This window comes from Lipophrys pholis (genome assembly GCF_963383615.2).
Source record: "Lipophrys pholis genome assembly, chromosome: 18".
Taxonomy (NCBI): domain Eukaryota; kingdom Metazoa; phylum Chordata; class Actinopteri; order Blenniiformes; family Blenniidae; genus Lipophrys; species Lipophrys pholis.
The window spans coordinates 18,250,703-18,272,787 of NC_137646.1; the positions used below are offsets into that span (position 1 = coordinate 18,250,703).

Below are 22,085 nucleotides of genomic sequence, written 5' to 3' on the forward strand. Positions count from 1 at the left end.
GTAATGACAGTATTCAGTGCTAATTAGTTTTGTAAACTCTGAATCCCCAAAGATTTACCATGTGGGCAAGTACATGGGAGAACGCATGCATACACCAAAAGGGTTTGCTTCTATTATTCATCCGAAGCGAGCGCACACTGATATAACCTTTAGCGTTGCTGTCAGCATTTGCATTATATTTACATCACAGATGTCAATCATTGGCACAGTTTGAGTGACCACCACACACAAACTGTTGTAAACATGCCTCTGGCTGTAGATCACATACTGTGGACTTACTAACACTAATGTTTCGTCATTGTACTCCAACAAACAAAACATTTTCCAGGCGAGAGTCTTTTTAAAAAGGGACCCTCCCACAGTGTTGAAATTCAATAGGCAACGCTGCAGCGAGTTGTAATGTATTTTCCCAGCGTGGCGAGTTGGTTTTCTCTCTTTTGGATCCTTCCTACTGAAGGACAGTTGGTTTATAGACTTCTGTGAGACAACAAAGTTCAGCCCCGATAGGGCAGCGAGGCAGGCTCTTTGATAAATCTTACCCTCGCCCCCATTTATCAACAAGTGCTGCCGTATTACTGCCATACATGGTGCCAAGAAAATGAAAACGCAAGGTTAGATCCGGAACAGAAAGGCAAATCCAATAACTAGTGTCATCCAAATATAGACAAAGATCAAGAATATGGTGAAAGGATTTGGAGGAAAGAAAATTCTTACATTCATGAATCAGGGGCGGCTGTCATCAGGCCTCGGACAAAAGGCCGGAATCATTACCTCAAAGTAAACCGAGATTTATACATGAAGGCATTCAAGGGTGAAACGATTTTGAACAACTTATCTTCCTCACCACCGAAACTGTTCCAACTTTGTCTCCACACACCTCATTATTGTGAATAATTTCCAAACAATTGCTGCTATTACAGTCGGATAATCAGACATTTGTGATCTAAAGTACGCCGCGTCTCGAGACAAAACAATCCCACTCCCACAGTGCTCTCTCTCATAGCCAGCGTTGGAGGCCAATAGTTCACATAACAGTAATTTCATCGAGTTCCCCCTATTGTTCATTGTCGCAAAAGCAACACTTTATTTTGGCTCCTGAATCTTCATGCAGAGACCGTATCAAGTTCTGCCCTCGGAAAATGGAGCCGGCTATAATTTGCAGGTATAAATCACCATCACAGTTACTCAATCAGACACATGACACGTCTGAGTGCAGGTAAGAAAACAGATCTGGTGACTGCAGCAGTCCGTCTCGCTGTCGTTCAGTGCACCATTGCGGGATGCGCGATGCTTGTGTCTGCAGGGCTAGGTTGTTCATCAGAGGGTTTGGGTTGGTGCCACAGAAGCAACTTTTCTCAAAAACACAATTGGTCATAGTCATCTGTCTCCCCGGGCCGTTGCTGGTATTATTATTATTATTTTTTTCCTTCTGTAGCTCTACATCAGACGAAGGTGCACTTGACTGCGTTATCAGGAGCAGCATTACGCCATTGTTGTGCAACATTTTGTCTGTTCAGTGGCTTGGATGCGAATGGATCACGCCTTGGAATCATTATGTGAAATGTGTAATCATTACACTTGGATTATAGACGCTGCTGCACAACAGGCTGACCTTGAAAGTATGCAATGCAATGTGTGAGGGCAGGTTATGAGAAGGCAATACCTTCAATAAAAAAACAAACCGTGTGTGTATATATATATATATATATATATATATATATATATATATATATATATATATATATATATATATATATATATACGCTCATAGAACACAATGTGTCTTTCTTGATATTGGTGATATCAATGTGTGAAACGGCATTAGTTTCTGGAGTTTGCTCTGGAAATACCTCAAATATTACAAGTCGTCTCATACTGGGGTTTGCACCTTATCTACATGGAGATTGAAAAGAACTAGATTTATAAAATGTATAATTTTACTTCAGTATCATAGTGGGAATCCAGACTTTTTGGTTTGCAACCTATTTCTTTGATGCGTCCTCAGCACTGGAAACATTTCCGTAACAGAACTTTATGGAAATGATGAAAACTGACAAGCGTTGAGATTCAGACATAACACACAGAAAACCTGTGTAAATGTGACACACGGTTGTTTTTCAACCACTTTTTCTTTTTTTTTTTTTTTCAGTTTGGAGATAAAAAAGAAAAAACACTTTAATTAGTTGTGGAATAATTAAGAAGGCATTGCTTATGCATGTATGTATGCACATATGCCTGCACATACTTGTTCAACAGTTATAGGTAAAAACCGTCTCGCTCAAGAACAACTTTAAGATAAAAATCACATTACAATAATACTAAGCAAGTCTGGGAACTTAATTCAGTGAGTTATTGTTTGATGCTTGTATGTGCCTTTTGTATGCCACATTTTTATAACTGCCACCTGAGTATCTTACTATTCTACTTAAGAGGTATTATGGGCTGTCGGAATGTAAAGGCTTATGGCATATTTTGCATTTTAATTTCAAAATCAGAACTTTAAATCAGCAGCCATTTGCCATTACAACAACATGGTTTATGCAGTTTCTGTGTATTTGGTAACAACATTTTTCACCTATTTGTTCCAAACTAATAATCACACACTGATGACAACTGTATAATATATGCTGAAATTGTTAAGATAGTTGCTTGTGTGCTATACAAAGTTTTCTTTCCTTCACCTCTCATCACCTGATTGAGCATTTAACATGTTCAATGTGAACCAAAGAATGGTTCACATTTTAAAGTGGGGAATTGTGAAGCTTGTAGTATATTAATGATGCAGCACATTTTAATTTTGACTTTAAATTATGGATAATATCACTGGATTATCTCCAGAGCTGTGTGGAATTCCAACAAAGATCATATAAATAGTTAATGTAGTGGACACCGGGATTCGAGCCTGGTTCCCTCACGAAAAAGGTCAAGATTTAACGCGATGGCCATGGTATACTCCCAAATCACAGAAATGACAATTTATCTAAGCAGCATGGACTAACAGTGACAAGGCCATTCATCTTCTCACAGTTTAACATCTGAAAATAAGTATTGGGTCAGACTTAAGAAGTCATGTCCAAGTGCACATTCCTGTAGTGGACTTGGGGTGGGTGGATGGAGAGGGGTGGGGGGGGTGGGGGGTTGATCCAGGAGAGCTGGCAGAGTGGGACCTCGCTCAGTGACGTCACCGGCTCCCCACTCCTCCTTCCCTCACACACGCACACGCAAGCGCGCAAGCGCCCACGCAAGCACACGCATAGAAGTTCGTGCGCACTGGTCGCGCAAAGAGAGAATGAGACAAGCAGACATACCGGGAAAGTGAGAGAAGAGGGTTAAGAGAGGGAGGGAGGGAGAGAGAGAGAAAGAGAGAGAGAGAGAGGTGGCCGTGTGTCCCAGCCACACCGCACTCTCCCAAACACAACCACAGTCTCGCCACGTTCAATTCAATGAAGATCTAACGAGCACAACACAGACAAGACTCTAACCAGAGAGAATATATCATACGCGCACCACGTGCGTGTTTTTTTTTTCGCACCATCTCCACGACCGTCGCGAGCGCGTGAGTGACGGACGGCAGGAGGAGAAGAAATAAGAGCGAAAACACGGGAACAGGAGGAGGAGAAGAAGAACTGAGGACGGGATTTCTTTCCTGCGCTTTAATTTTATTTTCCCGGGACTCAGCTGCCGTCACTGGATTTAAAAAAGAAAAAGAAAAACACTCACGAGTTGTCTTTACGCAGAAAAAAAAAACAAAAAACCGGAGAGACTGAGATACAAAGTGGTCGTAAAATGGTGATAAGGTAAGCCTGTGTGACGATCCTGGGAGTTTGGAGGTTGTAACAGTGGGAAGTGGCTGCCGCAGTGATTTCAGGTGTGCGTAGTAGAACCCGATGAAGTTGCCCCAAACATTTTTATTTATTTATTTTGCTGCGCCCTTTGCCCATCATGTGGACACTGATCAGTGCCTCAGTGCACACAGGCTGCTTGTACGTGATCCAGTTGTTTGATTTGTGTCGATCATGTCTTTTACGCAGAGTTTATCACTGGAAATGCGCGCAACAACCAACACGGTAGCGCTTTCAGAGCCACGTTACAGCGCAAAGATCGGCATCAAAGACGTCCTAATAACTATTAAATATTGTCATGAATATGTTAATGCCCATGGAGTGTATTTGTGTCTATGTGCAGGTGGTATATGATTATCGTGCTGTGCGCTAGAAGGCAGAAATCAGTGCAATTACCGCGACACATCGTAATAATAGCGTCTGTATTGAATTGAAAAAGAAGCTGCTAAATATTTGTTCTGCGTCGTGCCATCGAAAGGAGCAAACGCGGCCAGCTTATACACGTTTATTTTGAGCTTACTTTGAAGCTGTGGCGCTGTCATGTAAATACAGTTCATCTAGAGCATCCTTTCAGAGTTATGGAAGCCTTTCCAGTGGAATCTTTTCAAAGTGCATTCCTGCACCTCCCTAGAGATCCCTCATCTCACTTGTCTTATTATAGATCACCTTATTTTCCTTTTTAATTTTCGGTTAGACGCGGGGGGGGGGGGGGGGGGGTTAAAAGTTGAGCAAGCTTTTTAAAGAGCTGACATATATATATGTTTTTTTTCTCCCCTGCATCATAAGTGAGACAGGCGGAGAGTCGCTCATGTCAATCAGGTGAAAGTGAACCTTTATTCCCAGTAGAAGTGCGCACCACCTGTGCTCAGTGCGCCTGTTGGGCCACTAGGGGACTCATTCTCTGCAACCAGGGACGAGAATGCAGTAGAGGGGTGCACTGACTGTACAGATAGGGTTGTTAGAACTATGATACCTCCTTGTTTTGTTTACAAGGTAAACTTAAATAGCCTCACTCTTAAAAAAAAGAAAACTTTAGAGTTTCAGTTTAAAGATAACTGTATTCCTTATTTACATCCATGAGATTATTAATAGTCAGAAATTGCAGGCATTGCATGACAAGTGGCTTTCTATTGCAGAAGAACAAATGCTTTGGAGCTGATTACCTGTGACCACATTTGTCTGTCAGACAGATGAAACGACAGTGATTCGAGGGGTGGGGGGGGTGTAAAGGTGTGTTTCAACATGCATGGGTTGAAACATGCACACAGGCGTGCAGGTGTGTTTGTTCAAGCATTTCCGAGTTTATACCCAGCAAGCGCCCACCCTGACCACCCCCACTGTCCTCCATGTTTTACAGTTCTTAGCTCCAACAGTTAGCACTCGCCCAAATTTGACACGGCGCAATTCACGCTGTCAACACACGTTCGATTTCCAATTTTGCTGTTGTGACAGCTGCACTCAAAAGAGGAGGCGGAGGAAAAAAAAAAAAAAAAAAAAAAATGGACATGCACTAAAGGTGGCTGCTGCTCGGTCTAAGTGCTGCTGTCCAAAGTCGCTGAAAAGGAACAAAGCGCCTCGGTCATCGAAAAGCGGCAAGGATGCGGCCATCTTCAGTCCAACTCTCACTGTTCATCCTGCTTTTTAACCATCAAAAACATCTAACAGCAAACCATGATAAAGTACATGTGTATTATAGAATCTAAAAGGTGGAACGCTTTTGTGTGGCATTCATCCATGGATGTGTGTGTGTGTGTGTGTGTGTGTGTGTGTGTGTGTGTGTGTGTGTGTGTGTGTGTGTGTGTGTGTGTGTGTGTGTGTGTGTGTGTGTGTGTGTGTGTGTGTGTGTGTGTGTGTGTGTGTGTGTGTGTGTGTGTGTGTGTGTGCGCGCGCGCGCGCAAACAGTTCATGGCATGTAAGCTATTAAATTGAAAAATGATAGAAGGAGTTGGGAAAGTGCCTATGAGGGACCTGGGCCATCTTTGCGTTCTTGCTGATCTTTTTCTCCAACTTTGTGTGCCTCAAGCACATTCTGAAATCATATCCTCCATTTTTGACAGTGTCTGGAAGGGACAGCGGGGCATCTTCACCATTTAATGTTGGCTAGAAGTCAACAATGTCTCTTCGATGTCTTTTTTTTTTTTTTAACTTCCCCTGTGGATTTTTCCAAGGCATTATAGTGGTGTCGTTGCTAATACACAAACTGGTGTGATGTTAGGATCAATCCTCACACGGCAATGAATTTAAATGTGAAAAGGCTCTTTTTTTTTTAAGGCGGTTTTGAGTGATTCTTCATCCATGTCCTTCTCTGGATCAAAGCCAAAACCTCTTACAAACAAGTGTGCCTGCACCTCGCAGTCCCATTGTCTCAGTACAGCCAAGTAGCTCTGACTCACCAGTTTATTTTAAAGAGTTGAGAGGGAGAAAGAAAGAAAAAAAAAAAGCGAGAAAAAAGTTTGTTTTCTATCACTGAGTGTGCGCGTACACATGTGCGTGTGTGTGTGAGAGAGAGAGCATAACTTCAGGAATTTCAAGGCCAGGGCCTCTATTACGAGTGTGGAATGAGAAATCAACACTTACATTACAAAAATGGATACGTAAACACAGAGGCCACAATTATCAGGCGCCGTGGTGTTGGAACTGGAGGAGATGGAGTGCCAATAGGTCTGTTAGCAATCACCCCCCTCACTGCCTGCCCTCTGTAATCCAGTGGGTGTATTCCACTTTATTTTGTGCCAACAATGGCCCTTAACAGCAACCCACTGACTGGCAGGCAGGCAGGCTGGCTAGCTGGCTGGGTGGGTGGTTGTCAGATGCGAGAGAGAAGTTTGACTGGTGGATATCACACTGTTAAGGAGGGAGGCAAAAGGGTTGTGTTATGCGAGTGCATGGTTGTGTGCATTTTATGTATCATGCAGTTAAGGTTTCTAATCTTAATCAACTCCTGTGTGTGCTTGTGCGTCGGGGGCCGGCCGACTACAAAACCACATCACAGACGCCAGCTTGATGCATTGTGACAAATGAGAGAGCGGTTTGATTTCGCACAACACTGAGCCGCACCGCAGCATAATGAAGTGATCATGACTTTACCCTTGGTTCACTTTGGCCCTGGTCCCGCGGTATTTTTCCCCTCTATTCAATCGCTTCACTCACTTATTTACTTGGCAAGCATTTCCTCCCGTAACCTCTAGTACTGCATAACTAGCGTCAAGGGTGGGTTGCTTGATAAAAACCACCGCTACGGGGCATTGGTTTTACACATAGGGGAACGCTAGCAGTTTTTATTGATATTCAAGTTGCCACTGGGTTGGAATAATAAGAAGCCTATTTTCACGCCCAGGCAAAAATCACCTCTACTGTCCATCACCCTGTCAGGGCAGAAAGCTAAGGCGTAAATATAATTTGGCAGAGGAGGGAACACAGAGCTATAGGCAAGCCTATTCTCCATTTATGTTCCTCCGGTTTCCGTCTTGTCTTGTGCGCTTGTTTCTCTTTGTTCGTAGGAAGCATGATGGGAAAATGTTTTGCCGTTCTGTGCGCCTTCTCATCTTGACCCTCGCGACATGCATCTCCCTTTGTGAATTTTGGTTGGATCTATTCTAGCGTGGAAGCACCGTGTCACTTTTAGCATGGTTTAACTGGGAAAGCTTTGCCTTGAGGCGATGCCTGCGGGCTGTGAGTACAGGGGGAGCACCAACGTGGCAAAAATGGGGCGGACTGCTTTCCTCACGCAGCTGTCCATTGCTTGCAGATTGGGTTTCAGAAGATATGATTGATGCCAAACGCCTGTAGCCAGTTGTGAAGACACAGAAGGGGGAGGGAGTATGCTGGTATGGATTTGGATCGGGGGTCAGTGGCACTAGCAGAGGATTCTAATTCTGCCCTTGACCTCCATTTTGGATCATCCCCCATCGAGCAGCTAACAGCCTGTCACTCTTTGAGAGTCCAGGGTAATTAGAAGAAAAATGGAAGTGAACTGTGATTCTGGCCTCACACATTGTGGAAACGAAGGTGATGGGATATAAAACGGTTCATTGTTGAGATTTTTAAGGGCTTCATTGTGATTATGTTGCAACCCAAAACATAATTTATTTTTATGCCCTTCCCATTGTCTCAGTCCCTCTTATCTTAATTTTTTTGGGGAAAGGCTGAGAGCGAAATCCACTGAGGTTCATTTGAATAACCAGCAGAATGAGGAAATAAAAGCTAGGGGAAGAAATGGAAGTGGCGGGCTGCTCTGTGCATTCATGTCACACAGCTTTATCAAATTATTCCACAATAGCAGCCACACAAGTGATGGAATTTCAATTAAAGTATGACAGTTTTAGAATTTGTTTTTACTCGCAAGAGAGCTGGCGGTGGTTTGCATTTCATGGATTGGGGGTGCTGACGTGGACGGCAAGGATGATCCGGTATAGACAACATATTTTCCAGTCTATATTCTCTATCACATCCTTACTTGCTCAACGCCCTCCTGTTCCCCATCAGAAGGAAATGATTTGGCCAAAGCACTTTTGTTCAGAGGCACTCTGCGGTCGGAGAACCTGGAGCCGGGCAAAAATGGGGTGTTATGATAAAAGTCTTTGCGACAAGAAGTCAGAAATGGAAGCTTAAGTTGATAGGCTCTTTCCAAGAACAATTACGCTACCTGCTGTGCCAAATATAAGGGTGCCAGAGATAAGTGCAAGGGAGGGGTGCTCAGCTCAGACTGGTGGCTACCTCGTAAACTGGCAAAGAGCTACGTATATATGACCCTCAGGGACTGTAAACTGTTTGGGAGCAAGATTTGTAACACACACAAACCCACACACACACACACAAGGAGAGACATAAATATAAGCACGGGAATAAGCCAAACATACAATGTTTACTGTTGCACATTGATGAGACATTATTTGCATAAAGGAAAATGACTGATCTTAAATGAAGCTTAATAACACAGGGTATTAGTATTTGTTGTCCATTTGCATTTTGCAGAGGCCTCCTGGAACTGGCAACGACGGGAGAATTCCATTAAAAAGTGCAGTGACATTGTCACATAGCAATTTCACGAATGAGGAATGCATTTAATAGGGGATAGATTTTTCATAATTTGGAAGTGTTTCCCCAATTTGTGCCACAGTTCCTGAAGTGACACATGTTGTAATATGAGCCAGTTCCTCACCAGTCCACTCCCATGTCTGGCACCCACGTGTCCACACCGGGATCTTTTAACGCATATGCATATCTCAAAGTGAGAAATAGAATACAAAAGGAATATGGATACGTGAGCAGGGTGGCGTCCATGTGGTGTAAATATTAGTTATGTTATATTCCTAGTGTCACCGTCCTGTTTTTTAAATTCAAATTTAAATTTCTGCATCACTGCAAGGTTAGGAGTCAATGTTTAAATTCTCTGTTACCCCGGCATTCTCCCTCTACTCAATCTGCAATTATAGCTAGCTGCTTTGAAGAAGCCAGGCGGAACTAAAATGACTTTTCATGTCCGGTATAATGACTGCCATTTGGAAGCAGACATGGAGAGAGAGGGCGAGAGAGACAGAGCTGCAGAAGAGAGGGTGAAAAAAGATGGAGGGAGGGGCAGTGGGAGGGGGGAATGGGGGGACAATCAGTGGATGAAAATGGCTTAGGTCACCTCTGGTTCTGCCCAGACAGCCCAAACCAGCCACCTTTCATTCCTTACAGATGAATCTACCACACTTGAGTCCTTTTCTTCAATCTCTGGGCTTCTCGCAGGAACTTTTCACCCTCCTCTCCCTCTGTCTCCATCTTTCTTCACATTGGTCACCATTCATTTGCCGTCAACGGAAGCTTAGCAGCTTTAAGGCGGATTACAAGATGAATTGCACGAGCGAGACGCCGTATATTCTCTTTAGGGTGGGCCACTACTGCCAAAGGCCAGAGCTGAGTGCCGTCACCTGGGCTAGCAGCTGGCTATCTTTTACACTTCCCTCACTAATGAGGCCAGACAGTTGGGGCTGAAGTTATAGCGCAGGCTGGATGCTGTGTTGGTAATCTATTATTTAGACTCTCATGGGGAGGCTGGTCTCAAGAATTTCATGCATGCATTTTGCAAAGCAAATGGTTGCCCGGGGGGAATACAGAGCTCTGTGTGGGAAAGAAATGAGCGAGTATTAGACATTAATGCGAGCAGCAGCCTTTCCTGGTCCTGTCTATTCCAGACCTGCCAGGACTTAAGAGAAAACTTGGTGTTTTGTCATTTTTTTCATCATACAGGAATGGGGGTGTTGCTCACACAGATGTTGCTCAGTGGTCCCAGCAATGCTGACAACTCTATTCGCATGAGACTATTTTTTATTTGATTTTTTTGTCTCCCTCCTGTCCTTTCTTTATTTCCTCATTGTGATATTTTAGTGATGACAGATGAAGGTTGTGCGTGGGTCTTCAAACAGCCGACACAGAATAACGGGTATATCTTTCCGTCCCCTTTTCATGTATATTTTAGGAACAATTTCAGAGGGGTTTCGGGGGGTTGCATCACACTGTTATGGATAACATTGCACAGACAGGCCTTGTTTATATTTAGTCGGGCAAGAATAAATATGGTACACATGACCCCACTAATGTGTTCATAGTTAAGAAAATGCATCCAGTTCCAGGAACAAGTAAAGGGTTATCTTAATTATGTATATTTCACCAGTGCTTTGAATTTATACTGAAATTGAAGAAGGGCAGCAGCCTGGGACAAGGCACAAAACCAGCAAATAAGGAATTGGTATCCACCAACTTTTACAGCCCCATGAACCATTGGCGCAATTAACTATATTTGGCTCAGTACATAGGCAAATCTACCGGGAGATGAGATGGCAACAGTTAAACATAGAAAGGCAGTTTTAGCCAGAGGTGTTTAGCTGACTTAGGTTACTCTTAAATGAAGTTCATGCAGAAAGGCTCAAGATACCAGAAATAGCTCAGTCATAGATAACATAAATAAACCACACATACCAGACTCCGTGAAGTCACTAAGTTATTCATGACCCTATATGTAACATAGAAATTAATGTTTTAGATTTGCCACTGCATGCACTGGAACTCGTGACATAGACCGGCTCAGTTTGGTTTCAAGTGTGTAAGAGATCGCTTGTGCTGCACTGACCAGAGTGGTCATAAACAGTCCTGCAATTTAGTACCTTGGAGCGTTCATAAAGTATTTCCAGTGATACACAACACAATAATAACAGATTTTACAGACAAACTTCGGAGAATACCACCATCCATCCATGAAATCTGAAAAACCTACAGGGTACAACAAAGCTGAGTCTCTGTGACCTCTAATACAAAAATTTTTCCACTGAATTTCTCATGCTGCTCAGGGGAAGTCCATGTCAGGTGTAGGGCATCGTAACCCAAGCTGCCACACTTAATCCTCTACCTGCTCCTGCCTTGTCCTTGCATGTGTTCTCCCGTCGATCTCCCCTAAAGAAACATTCCAGAAGAGTTTCAGCACCGCTGTAACTGGACACCTGGACGCCATCGGGTCTTGTTGGCATGCATTATTAAGAGTGAGAAAGTGAGGGTTTGTAAATTCGAAGTGAGTGCTTGACTATTGTCGTTGCCCACCCCCCCATTCCTTTTTTTAATTATTTTTTTTTTTTTAATTACTGAATCGTCTAACCAAGCATGCTGTTGAAGTGATGTTATGCAAAGCGTCCAATTTGCCTGCACACATCCTGAGATAGTCAATGCTACGAGGCCTGGAGTCAGATGGGATGATATTTCTTGGGCATGGAGAATTATGTTTTCACAGAGGTTGAAATGGAAAGAGATGACAGAGAAACTGGAGCTAACACAGGCAGACATTAGAAGGTAGAGCGGTTGAGAAAGGGATAAGGAAGTAAAAAGATATGCGGGGAAGAATCCACCCTGAAACCTCAGCCCGTGACTATGGTTGAAACTGAGATTTAGCCTTACTGTGAAATGGCTTACTAACTTTAAGTGCCATCCATATTTGATAGCTCGCCTCGAGTCTAGACAATGAAGAAAGGTGTCATTTACAGCAGGTTTTATTTTAAACGTTTTTATTCAGAAAGACAGCTAATACATAGTAAAAAAAAAAAAAAAAAAGTGCAGCTGGATGGTAATTTAACTCTGCAAGCCTTTTGCTATGGATGACTTATATTCATTCCAAAGACATCTCTTTTCATGTGGGTCTTCTACCCTTAACTTCCCTTTCCTCCCTCTCTGCTGTTATCTGGAACACATCCCGACAGTCTATTGTGAAGAGCAAAAGCTGTGAGGATGTCCGGCACTACCTGCTTGCCATATTGTTGTCTCTTGCTCCTCCACTAGGATTGCCAGACTACGAAACATTGCACCAGGGAATTAACCTCTGCTGATGTGTCTTTCGTATTGTACGCTTTTTTTTTTTTTTTTTCCTGCTATGGCCACTCCAGCAGGACCATGAGGGGAAAAGTACAGTAAATGTTGCCAAACTACTGACAGCTTCTCTCCAGTCCCACTGCATGAATACACAGTGACTGTGATAAACAACTAAGCCTCCCCAGCTTGTGTCTGCCTCTCGTGCAACCTTTACAGGGTACAAAAGAGCATGGCATTTTTTTTTTTTTTTAAGACAAGTTTGTTGACGTGAAAGTGGGGAGTTAAATAAAGGAGAGTGTAGTTCAGTGAATGGGACATTACTACATTGTCACAGCGTGTGACCTTTCCCATTTGTTCTGACAAGCCAGAGTTTCGCTCTGTCAAAATGGCCTACGCCATTTGTAAGCGAATCCTCCCTTCCTGCCCCCCCCCGCACTTTTTTTTCTTCGTATCTGCCATCTGCAGTGACTGCGTGATGCCGCGGCTTCTGTGTCATCACTGACAACGCTCACACGCACATACTGGGACCAAACGAGAGAGCGCAGAGGAAGAAAGTGGAGACAGTGGAAAAGAGAGCTCACTTCATCCTTTAATTGTGTCTCTGAATGTCCCTGCGGACTTCATTACCCAGGCATCCGAAGAAATCTCACTTGTTTGCTCTTGGAAACATGTAAAAAGCGTTTGTAGTTCTTTTTATGTCTCTACAGCAGCATGAAGTGCTTCAGTTGGGCTAGTCTAAACTTCTCTGTAGCAAAGATTGGGGCGTATTTCAAGCAGTCGGTAAAGCCAAGGATTTCTTTGCAGGAGGAAAGTTTTGATGATTATGTGCTGAGCTAATGGATCTGATGGCTTTACACCAATACTTTCTGCCACTGCAAAATTGAAGGACATTCTCATATAGTATATCATAAAAAAGATACCCTAAACGTTTGACCTGCTATTTAATTTCACTGGGGGTGTATAACTTACCTGCAAGAAATAAAGAAGACTCCTTGTCTTGATGTACCGTTTCAAGTGATTCTCACAGGACTAAATATCATCTTTAATCAGCACTATGAAAACTAGCCAAATGTTATGCAATTAAGTGCTAATTAAAATATCTATTAATATTTCCTTAATAGAAAATGTCATATCCTATCTCAGGTTTTTACATTTCTGTTGTTTTTTTCCCCTGTATTGCGACATAAATGCTTGACTTAACTGGCGTGTTTGTGAAAATAACACTTTCTTCCCCAGTTGAAAGACAAATTCCAGTGATGCATTCAGTGCCTGTAGACCTTAGCCCAGGATTGGGAGGTAATTTTTGACTTCATTAAATCAGAGGCTAAAAATCTACAGCATCTCTGCATAAAAACACAGCAGGAGAGGTGATTATCTTTGGAAATTAGCTCACTCATTTAGAGCTGTGTGGATGCAGATGCCTCTGTTCAATGGAAGCCTATTATTCCAAACGACTCTCATTAAGCCATAGTGAAATAAGGCAAGCTGTGGAAGCGGTGAAATAAAATCTTTAGACTGGCTGTGCAGAACTCAGCGGCGGTGTGCTACGCTGTCTTTATTAAGAGCACTGACGTCAGGAGTGAAATGCAGAAAATGAGTGAGTAAAAGGAAAAAAATTGTATGCAGCTGATTTCTACCTCTCATGCCCTATAGGCGGTTATTTGGTGTTTGTGCCTCGAGCTGAAGGAAGTGAAAATACAGTCTCAGCCTAATGAGCGAGTTTAATAAAAAGAATTAAAAAAACACGAATGCTGAGGAGCATGACTCACAGCTGATGTGTAATTTCTGTATTTCAATGCAGACCTGCTGTTTAGAGGCTCTTTTGAATAGCATTCAGAGCGTGCCACTTCCCTGGTTTAGTCAAACTGTGCTGTGCTCACCACTTCTGATCACAGACTCTTGTCACCGCCTGTGACACCGGTTCCCACAGACCGTCATAAAAGTTCCCATCCATCCAATTGCCATTTGTCGCTTCCCCACTGCTTCTGCTTAAGGCCCTTCCAGGTACGTGTTTTCAGAGAAAGCAAAAGGCTCTATAATGTCTTGGTAAAGTGCTGCTGGTAGTGAGTGAACGGCAGAGTTGCAGAACAGATCCAGCAACCATTTTTTACCAGTGATCGCATTTGTTTGTATCTTTTCTTGGATGGCACGAGGCATGTGTATTAGAAGCCAGCTGTGACCAGTCAGTTCCTACATATTCATTGTATATCAGGGGACACATCGTTGGAATATGCAAGAAATTAGGAAAGTATAGATTTAGTTAAGTATGGTTTGTTAAGTACTTTTTAACCAACAAAAACTTACTTGAGTTTACCCCAAACATACACGCGCACACTCAAATCAAGGATTACTTTCTGGTTAAATCAATTACTGCCACACAGAGCAAATATAGTAACATGTATCACAAATTAATTAAAGAAATGTTGTCAGTTTTTACCTTATGATTTGATTTAGATTTGTATTGCAATAATGTTGAATAAATGTTGTATTGGAGGGCAATTTTACATAAAATTTCATTGAGCTCTTTAAGAGACAATGATATCTGACATAAAAACTGAAAGTGTCCATGATTTTTTGTTGTGGCAATCCCTGTCAAAATGATACAGCTGAATTGAAACTTAATATATTACATGTAGAAATGTGACGCCATTCATCTATTTTGAAGGTTCAGTTGTGGAATCGCTTCACTTATTTAAACTGTCTATTAACAATAAAAATAAAAACGACAGGTTGTGGAATTTTGGTCCATTTTTGTCACTTTAGTGCAACCTCTGGTTCAGGCCATGTCAGTTTGTTAAAGGCATTTGTCTTTGCACACTTAGCTGATCACAGTTTTTCTACTTTACATTTGAAACTTGCTTGAACTGAGATCTGTTGCCATAATCCAAATCTATAAATATATTAGAAAGTGAGTCGATTACTAATAGGGGACTAAGGAATTGTGTTTGGTTCCTCTTGATAAACCACTGACAAATCCTGTGGTTATTTATTTCAAGACGACAAGCTTATAAGACAACAAAATGCTGTGTTCCAAAGCACAAGTGCCTTGGGACTGAGCAGCATCTGGGTTGTTTCTTTCCCCCTGGATCCATTTCAAGGATTTTATACCAGGATAGCACAGTCAGAGGAACCAGTGAGGAGAAGAGATTCAATGGACTCTTGTCAAATGAGGAATAATACTGATGGCCCCACTATTCCCCCTGGTCTCAACAACACAGCAGGTGGCCTTCATTTGCATCCCCCATCCTCCCTCTCCCTTTTCTCGTTTATTTATTACAGTGGCCGCAGGTGGAAATCGGATGACTGTCAAATCACAGCGATGTTGTACAATGTTCTATAACATGCGTTGGCACGCGTTCACACAAGCTTCAACACAGGCAAAGCAGAGTGAGGGACTGTTTTTAGATAGTTCTGCGCTTTATTATTATTGCACTATGATAACCTTCACCCAGAGATTCATGTGCTGTTTGGCCAGAGCCCTAAACATCAGCAGCCTGTATGAAGTGATGGAATGTACACATTAAAATTCGATCTCCTGCATCAGTACATCCAGTGCTGGTCAGAATGGCAACTATAAATTGCCGGCCATTATTTTCGATTAACCACGCTGACACCATGGCCCGTCACATTTCTCCCCATTTTTACCCCCTGTCACCACGGCACCGTATTTCCAGCGCTGCTTCATTTTAGATTGTCCTGGAGCATGATAACACAGACCAGCAAACCTTGGGACACAAGCTAGCGGGCGATCTTATTAATAGCAGAGCTGTGATAACAGTGGTCGTCTACGTCCTCAGTGGGTATCTCGATCTTCAGGCACATCCTTTCCAGAGCCTGAAGAGCAGAGGCATCACGCAGGGTGCAAAGGGGCAGCGGCGTGGCAGTTTATCATAGATATGCTGGAGAAGTTTAATTCCCTGCATCCCAAATACAACATACTGGAATCCTCCACTGGGGGACTTGTTGGAGAAAGGCAGACAATGGCTGAACTTGCTTGTAAAGATGCTTACTGTGGCTGACAAAAAAATAAAATAAGAACTCAGACAAGGATAAATAAATTAAGCCCAAAAAGATTAATGAAGCTAATGTGCCAGATTTCCCAACCTTGAAAGTTTCACAATATATTAAACATAAAATGTGAATAGGGTGGAAGCAGATTTTCTGGTCGGCTGCCAGCTAACATCAGGGATAACAGATGCACAACACAAGAGGAGCAGATATATGACACTGTTATCAATTGCTCATTCTGTGAAATAATGGCCAGTGTCCCAAAGCAAGAAACCAATGCCAGGTTTTCAGTCCTGCAACAAGGGATGAAGGTTCCATTAGATTATTTACATTTACTTCATCGTTGAACAGGTTTAAAAGTAGTTAGGGACAGCTGGCATTTGAACCACTGATGTGGCACCGAGCCACAGCTCATTTGCAAAACAATGAGTTCAAAAGGGCAAGAGAGTCAACTGAATCAGTGAACACAATCTGACTGCTAAGCTCTTGTTTTGACAGAAACAAATTGTTGTGTCAGTGTGGAAAGTCCTTCTCTTTGTTCTTAATGAGTTTATTGGTAATCAATATTTCTTTCTCGTCCACTGGCATGTGACACCGAGGCCGTGACCCAAGAGGGACCCTTAGACAGTGCAGTTGAGTGGATCACAGAGCATTGGGTAGTCGTTTGTTCATACTTATTCATACAGAAATTGACCAGTTTCTCCTAGGTGAGAGCAAAGCAAGAAATCGATGACAGTATTTTTTTCCCCATAGTAACGAGAACGCAAGGGCTCTCTTCAATAAAATAAGCCTTATTTTTCTCTCACATCTTTCATAACATTGCATTTTGTATACGCTCTGCAGCACTTACTAACTGATTTGGCTTGAAACCAATTCTCTTTGAGAGAAAACCTCCTCAAAGAGGCGATTATGCGTCCCTGTCACATGCTGCACAAAACACTCGTTTTCCTGCCAGTCAAAACTTCTTTGTGGAACCTCTCTGAGAGAATCCTGCTGATTCAGAAGATTTTTTCTTTTTCTTCTTCTGTGGTATTTTTTCAGGAAGAGGGGGTCCTGGCCTCCCGGTGGGGGTCAAAGCTGTTGACCTCTACCCTGGCGAGCTCTCTGCCTGTCTGCCATGATTTCATTCAGTCCTATTCAGTATCACAGTGGGATGTGACTCGGATCGATGTGGCACTGCCAACTCTGACTCCATTGAGAGACCCAGGGCCTTTCAAGAGGCACTGATCAAGGCTGCCGGATGTTTTTGCTTTACACTGTCAAGTCTTTATATTTTCAGCAGTCAAATGAGTTCATTAAATCTGGGGAGTTTTTTGTTGTTGTTTTGTTTTGGGGTCTTTTTTTTTGTTTCTCTTCATAAAACATGCAACTCAATAGAGCTGGCAACATGCGATCGAGCTTTTATATTCTCAAAATATTACATAGTCTTTCCACTATGGTTCACATCAAACACTGTACAAACACATCATTCAAGTTTCACTGCCTTTTTGTGGTCATTCAGTCCCACACAAAGCAGAACAATCAAAGAGAGAAAAGGATATCTAGCAAATGAAAAACAATTGGGCCAGGTGCCAGACTCACATCAGGCATGTGAGCTCTATAAAGCACATTGTATTGATTTGCTAGTTATTCATTATTTGTTTTGGATGTAGAGAAAGTTCTTTGGAGAATGATTTTGGTGTGCAGTCCAGATGCTGAAATAAATGGTTTGACAGATCATCGATGGCCATGGAATATAATAGTAAATGGCCTATTATTGATTTATTTCCCGATGCCCCCCTACTCCCCTTCTCCACTCGTCAGCTGTTATGCTTAAAGCAAGACCAAGCACTCTCCTGTGTATTGGATTTTTGTCCAGGCTGCTTTCGAATGTGAAAATGAGGATTTATTTTGTGGCTGCCGTTTGACTGATGCTTGTAAGAGAGCATGGATTGGACTAGATAAATTGAGATCGAGGGAGGATATACATCACACCACGTTTAATATCTCTCATGACAACAAACAGCCTTGCCGGTGGTAATATGCAAGCATCCAGGCCTTTAAAATGCAAAAAAATGGCAGCTTTGTTTACTGCATTCAAAATAAATGGCTGAGGCCCCGCTGTCACTCACAGATGGCACTTCCTTTGAGAAAAAAGAAAAAAAAGAAAAAGAAACTGCCAAGCCAGTGACTCGTAGTAATGCTCTGGCATGTCAGCAGCCATTTTGCACAACCTCCGGAGGCACTGATCGTCACAGAGAGGCGTTGGCATTGTTTTGGCACGGGCCCGACCCTGGGCTCAGAGTAGTAACTGATAGCCAAGCTGGAGCTTGTCAGGCCTGACGCTTATCACTCTTGACATCTGTCCACACCATCTCTCCTCCCTCATCTGTAACTGGCCCCACAACGCTGACCTTGGGATCGCTCTCTTGCTGTTGCTCCACGGCCCCAAACTGCCCTCCCCTTCCTTCAATGTCCTCATTTGGCACCGCGACCATGTGTGTTTTGAGGGTTTCATTTACCCTTTTAGACCTTGCTCTGTGGTGCGACATCACTTGCAAACCCATGTACAAACACTGTCTGATTCGTCAGCTTTTAGGAAACTTTGAGTAGAAGTGGCTGATATATGATCCTATGCTGTATAATAAGGAGAACTTTACTTGGCTAAGATGTTGAGAAGCCAGACAAAGATGCATTGCAATAAACAATAAACCAAAACATAACAATGAAAATAATATGAATAGGATTGTTTCTAATTAATTGAACATTACAGGTATGTAACTTCATTTTTTTCTTGCAGATGGGGTTGATTTAAAATACTGCTTTATGTGCTTCAGTGGCAAAGAAAAAAGAAAGAAATTAAAATGCCGCTAAACACTCACAGGCTGGCGGAAAATCGCCATGCTGTGTTGTGACAAAATGCTATTTCTTTAGTGCTGTTGTTCATTAGCCCAAAGAAATGGTCAACATGGTTACTGCTTCAAGATTCAGATATCAAGATCCTGTATCCGTTTGTGCTACAGTTGATGAGACCCCCCCCCCCCACACACACACACACTTAGTCACATACTTAAAGTTTGTACCAGTTTAGACAACCCCCACCCCACCTGCAACCAGTCGAAACGACTGTGAATAAGTCTGTTTGCACAAAGCAGCTGAGATACTAAAGGAGCTGGTTTGACTCCCACAATGCCTGCAATCACAGATCATTTCTGCTGTAGAATCTTTGCTCCTGACTCACCACTTCAATCAGAATCTGCAAATCAGTTGCATTTAGAGCAAAGGCGACATCTTTTTCCTGCTTTATGCTACACATCCTTTTGCATTACGCCACAGTGACTCATCAGCAACCCTTACCCCTGGCCCCCCTTATGAGGTATAATTAAGCCCCTGGTTGTTTGTTTAGCTGTCTGCATGTGTGTCCTGTATAAAACACAGGGGGGGCATATGTTCTTCCTACCATAAACCCATTGAAACAGTGGGGCATGAGTGGTAAGGTGTGTGTGCATGAGTGTGTGCTCTAATTAGGCAGGCAGAAGTGTATTAGCCTCACTGGGCAACAGCCAGCTGGGAGCATCTGGAATCGTCTTTCATACTCACCAACTTCCCCACTACTCACATACTTGTCCACATGCGCACACTCACACTCGAAATTAGGAAAGATATCTACGGAACAGCGGTGCGATAAGGGAGCGTAGGTCAGGCATGACAGGTCACATGAGCACCTATTTAGGTCTGCCAACATTTTAAGCCTCCCTCATATCACAACCACCCCACCTGTGTCGCCCCCGGACTGGAGGTCTTGTTCTAGTGCAGGGGTGTCAAACTAAGATCCTGGAGGGCCGCAGCCCTGCATGTTTTCCATGTCTTCCTTCTTTAACACACCTGAATGTCCTGATGGTTCATCACCACATTCACCACAAAGCGAGATAACAAGCTGCAGGAGTTTGACACCACTGATCTTGGGAAACGGTGCCACTCTCGCGTCTCTCTCAAGACTGGAATGCCAACAGCCAAGAGGGGAGCACCTCATCCATTCTCAGAAGCCTCTGCACCCAAGAGGCATTAAAGCTGTAACAGTGACAAGAATTTAGTTTCAAAGCAATCGATATCTAAAATAATCCCAGAGCTTCTCACACTGATTGTTTTTAGTACTCGTTGGTGGATATTACACGGCCTCTCCAATTGCTTGCCTGCATTTTGCATTTTTATTAATCTTCTGAAACCACTTATCTTTTTCAAACCCTGGTAATGCTGCTGCTCCTGCTATGTGAACAGCAGTGCTTTCTCTTGGCAACATCAATGACAAACCTGTACTTCAGATGCTCCCACATTCCCTTTAACATCCAATTCAGCTTCGTGTAGGGGTGCCGGGCGCCATTGCACTAGTTAGATCACTTTCTGTGTATAAAACTAAAAATATTTGCTGGAGAAAGATCGGGAGGAAAAAACAACAACTGAGTGAGTTGGCATGCGGAGTATTTCTCCTGTACGGAGGGCTCAGTGAGCGAGCTGAAATAGTGTTTCTCTGGGTTATTGATTAGCTGGTTAGGCTATGAAAAGCCAGGGACAGGACAGCCACTGAGCTCCCTTCCTCTGGCTTACCAATGGATAGTACTTTGTCTGTTCCATTACTTTACTCTTTCATTCTTTTCTTTCTTTCCCCATTTATCCCCAATCCCGTCTATGTTCTGAATTTGTCACCCTAGTACTTTTACTGTGCCTTTTATTATTCACCTCACAGAAGAAGCAAAGAAAGCCCCTACTGAGCCCCTTGCAGAGTTAGATCACAGGAACCCAGCTGTTCACAGTCGAGGGATGCTTCTTTTATTAGCTGTCAGTAGGCTGACCTGGTAGGGCAGCGTGCTGCAGAAAGAGTGGGTGGCAGGAGTGCGAGGGTGGTAGGGGGCACAGATTTCCCAGCTGTTAGTCTGCAAACTCTGCCACACCGTCAGCGATTAAGTAGATCAGTGAGAATACCAGCACAAATGCAGAAGCAGAACAAGACAGCTGATGGAAAACAGATTGAGATGGTCCTGCCCCTGCATGCACAAGACACAATTCTGAAGATTTTGCTGGCTGAGGACTATAAAGTTTTGCACACTGCACCGCTGGAATGTACAGTGGGCTAAGACACAAGCCAGTGGGCATGCAGTGCCATAATACCCCTACAAATCCCCTTCTCCTGCCTTGTGTCCCTTTTATTTTTCCCTACCATCTCACAAACCCATGCCGCCTTCCAGTCTGTGGAGGAGTGTTTTACTAGTGAGCCAGTGGTCTGGAGGGACACAAAGGACCTGAGTGTAAAATTATATTTCAGGCTATATAACCAGACCTCCATTGTGCTGTTTTTTTATGATATTATTTTCATTAAGATAGCAGGGATTGTTTTCCAGCTTTGTTGTCTGCTTGAATTCTAACCACACTGGAAACAAAAACACTCAGAAGAAGTGGCAGTGATGAGAGCAGCACAGAGTGCTCCCATTTTGTATGATTAAATTTACTGTGACAAGCAAGCATGCTGTGTTTTGGCAAAACATGTTGCTGTAGGAACCCAGGAACTTCACAGTTTCGCGCAGGAAAAGTTTCCCGTGTGAGGTGCTCAAAACACCCGACGTGAGGTATAAAATGGGTTCTCCCCTTAAACTCACTATTTATCTTGAAGTACTCAAGATGACCGTATTATATTTGCATATTTATGAGAAATGGGTGTCACAGTGATTAAGTTAACTGGGACCCAGTTCTGTAGAGTGTGGATAATGAAATCATAGAAAATATGAAGGTCGAAGAGCATTTTCTCAACAAAATACATTTTAACCTCTGTTGGAGGTGGTAAAGCTTAGTTCAGAATGTGTTTTCTCATTCATATCTAAATGTAATTTTAAATAAATTACTCTAATCGAGTACAGTCGTGCTTCT

General features: G+C 42.9%; 1 protein-coding gene across 3 annotated transcripts in view; it reads left to right on the forward strand.

The window, feature by feature from the left end:
- The first annotated feature begins 3,661 nt into the window (after nt 1-3,661).
- The window catches only part of LOC308123995 (receptor-type tyrosine-protein phosphatase delta), a 128,047-nt gene continuing 109,623 nt past the window's right edge, over nt 3,662-22,085 (forward strand). For all 3 annotated transcript variants that reach the window (XM_080486750.1, XM_080486751.1, XM_080486752.1), the window contains exon 1: nt 3,662-3,797. The gene's annotated coding sequence lies outside the window, so the exon portion shown is untranslated. The remainder of the gene's footprint in view (nt 3,798-22,085) is intronic.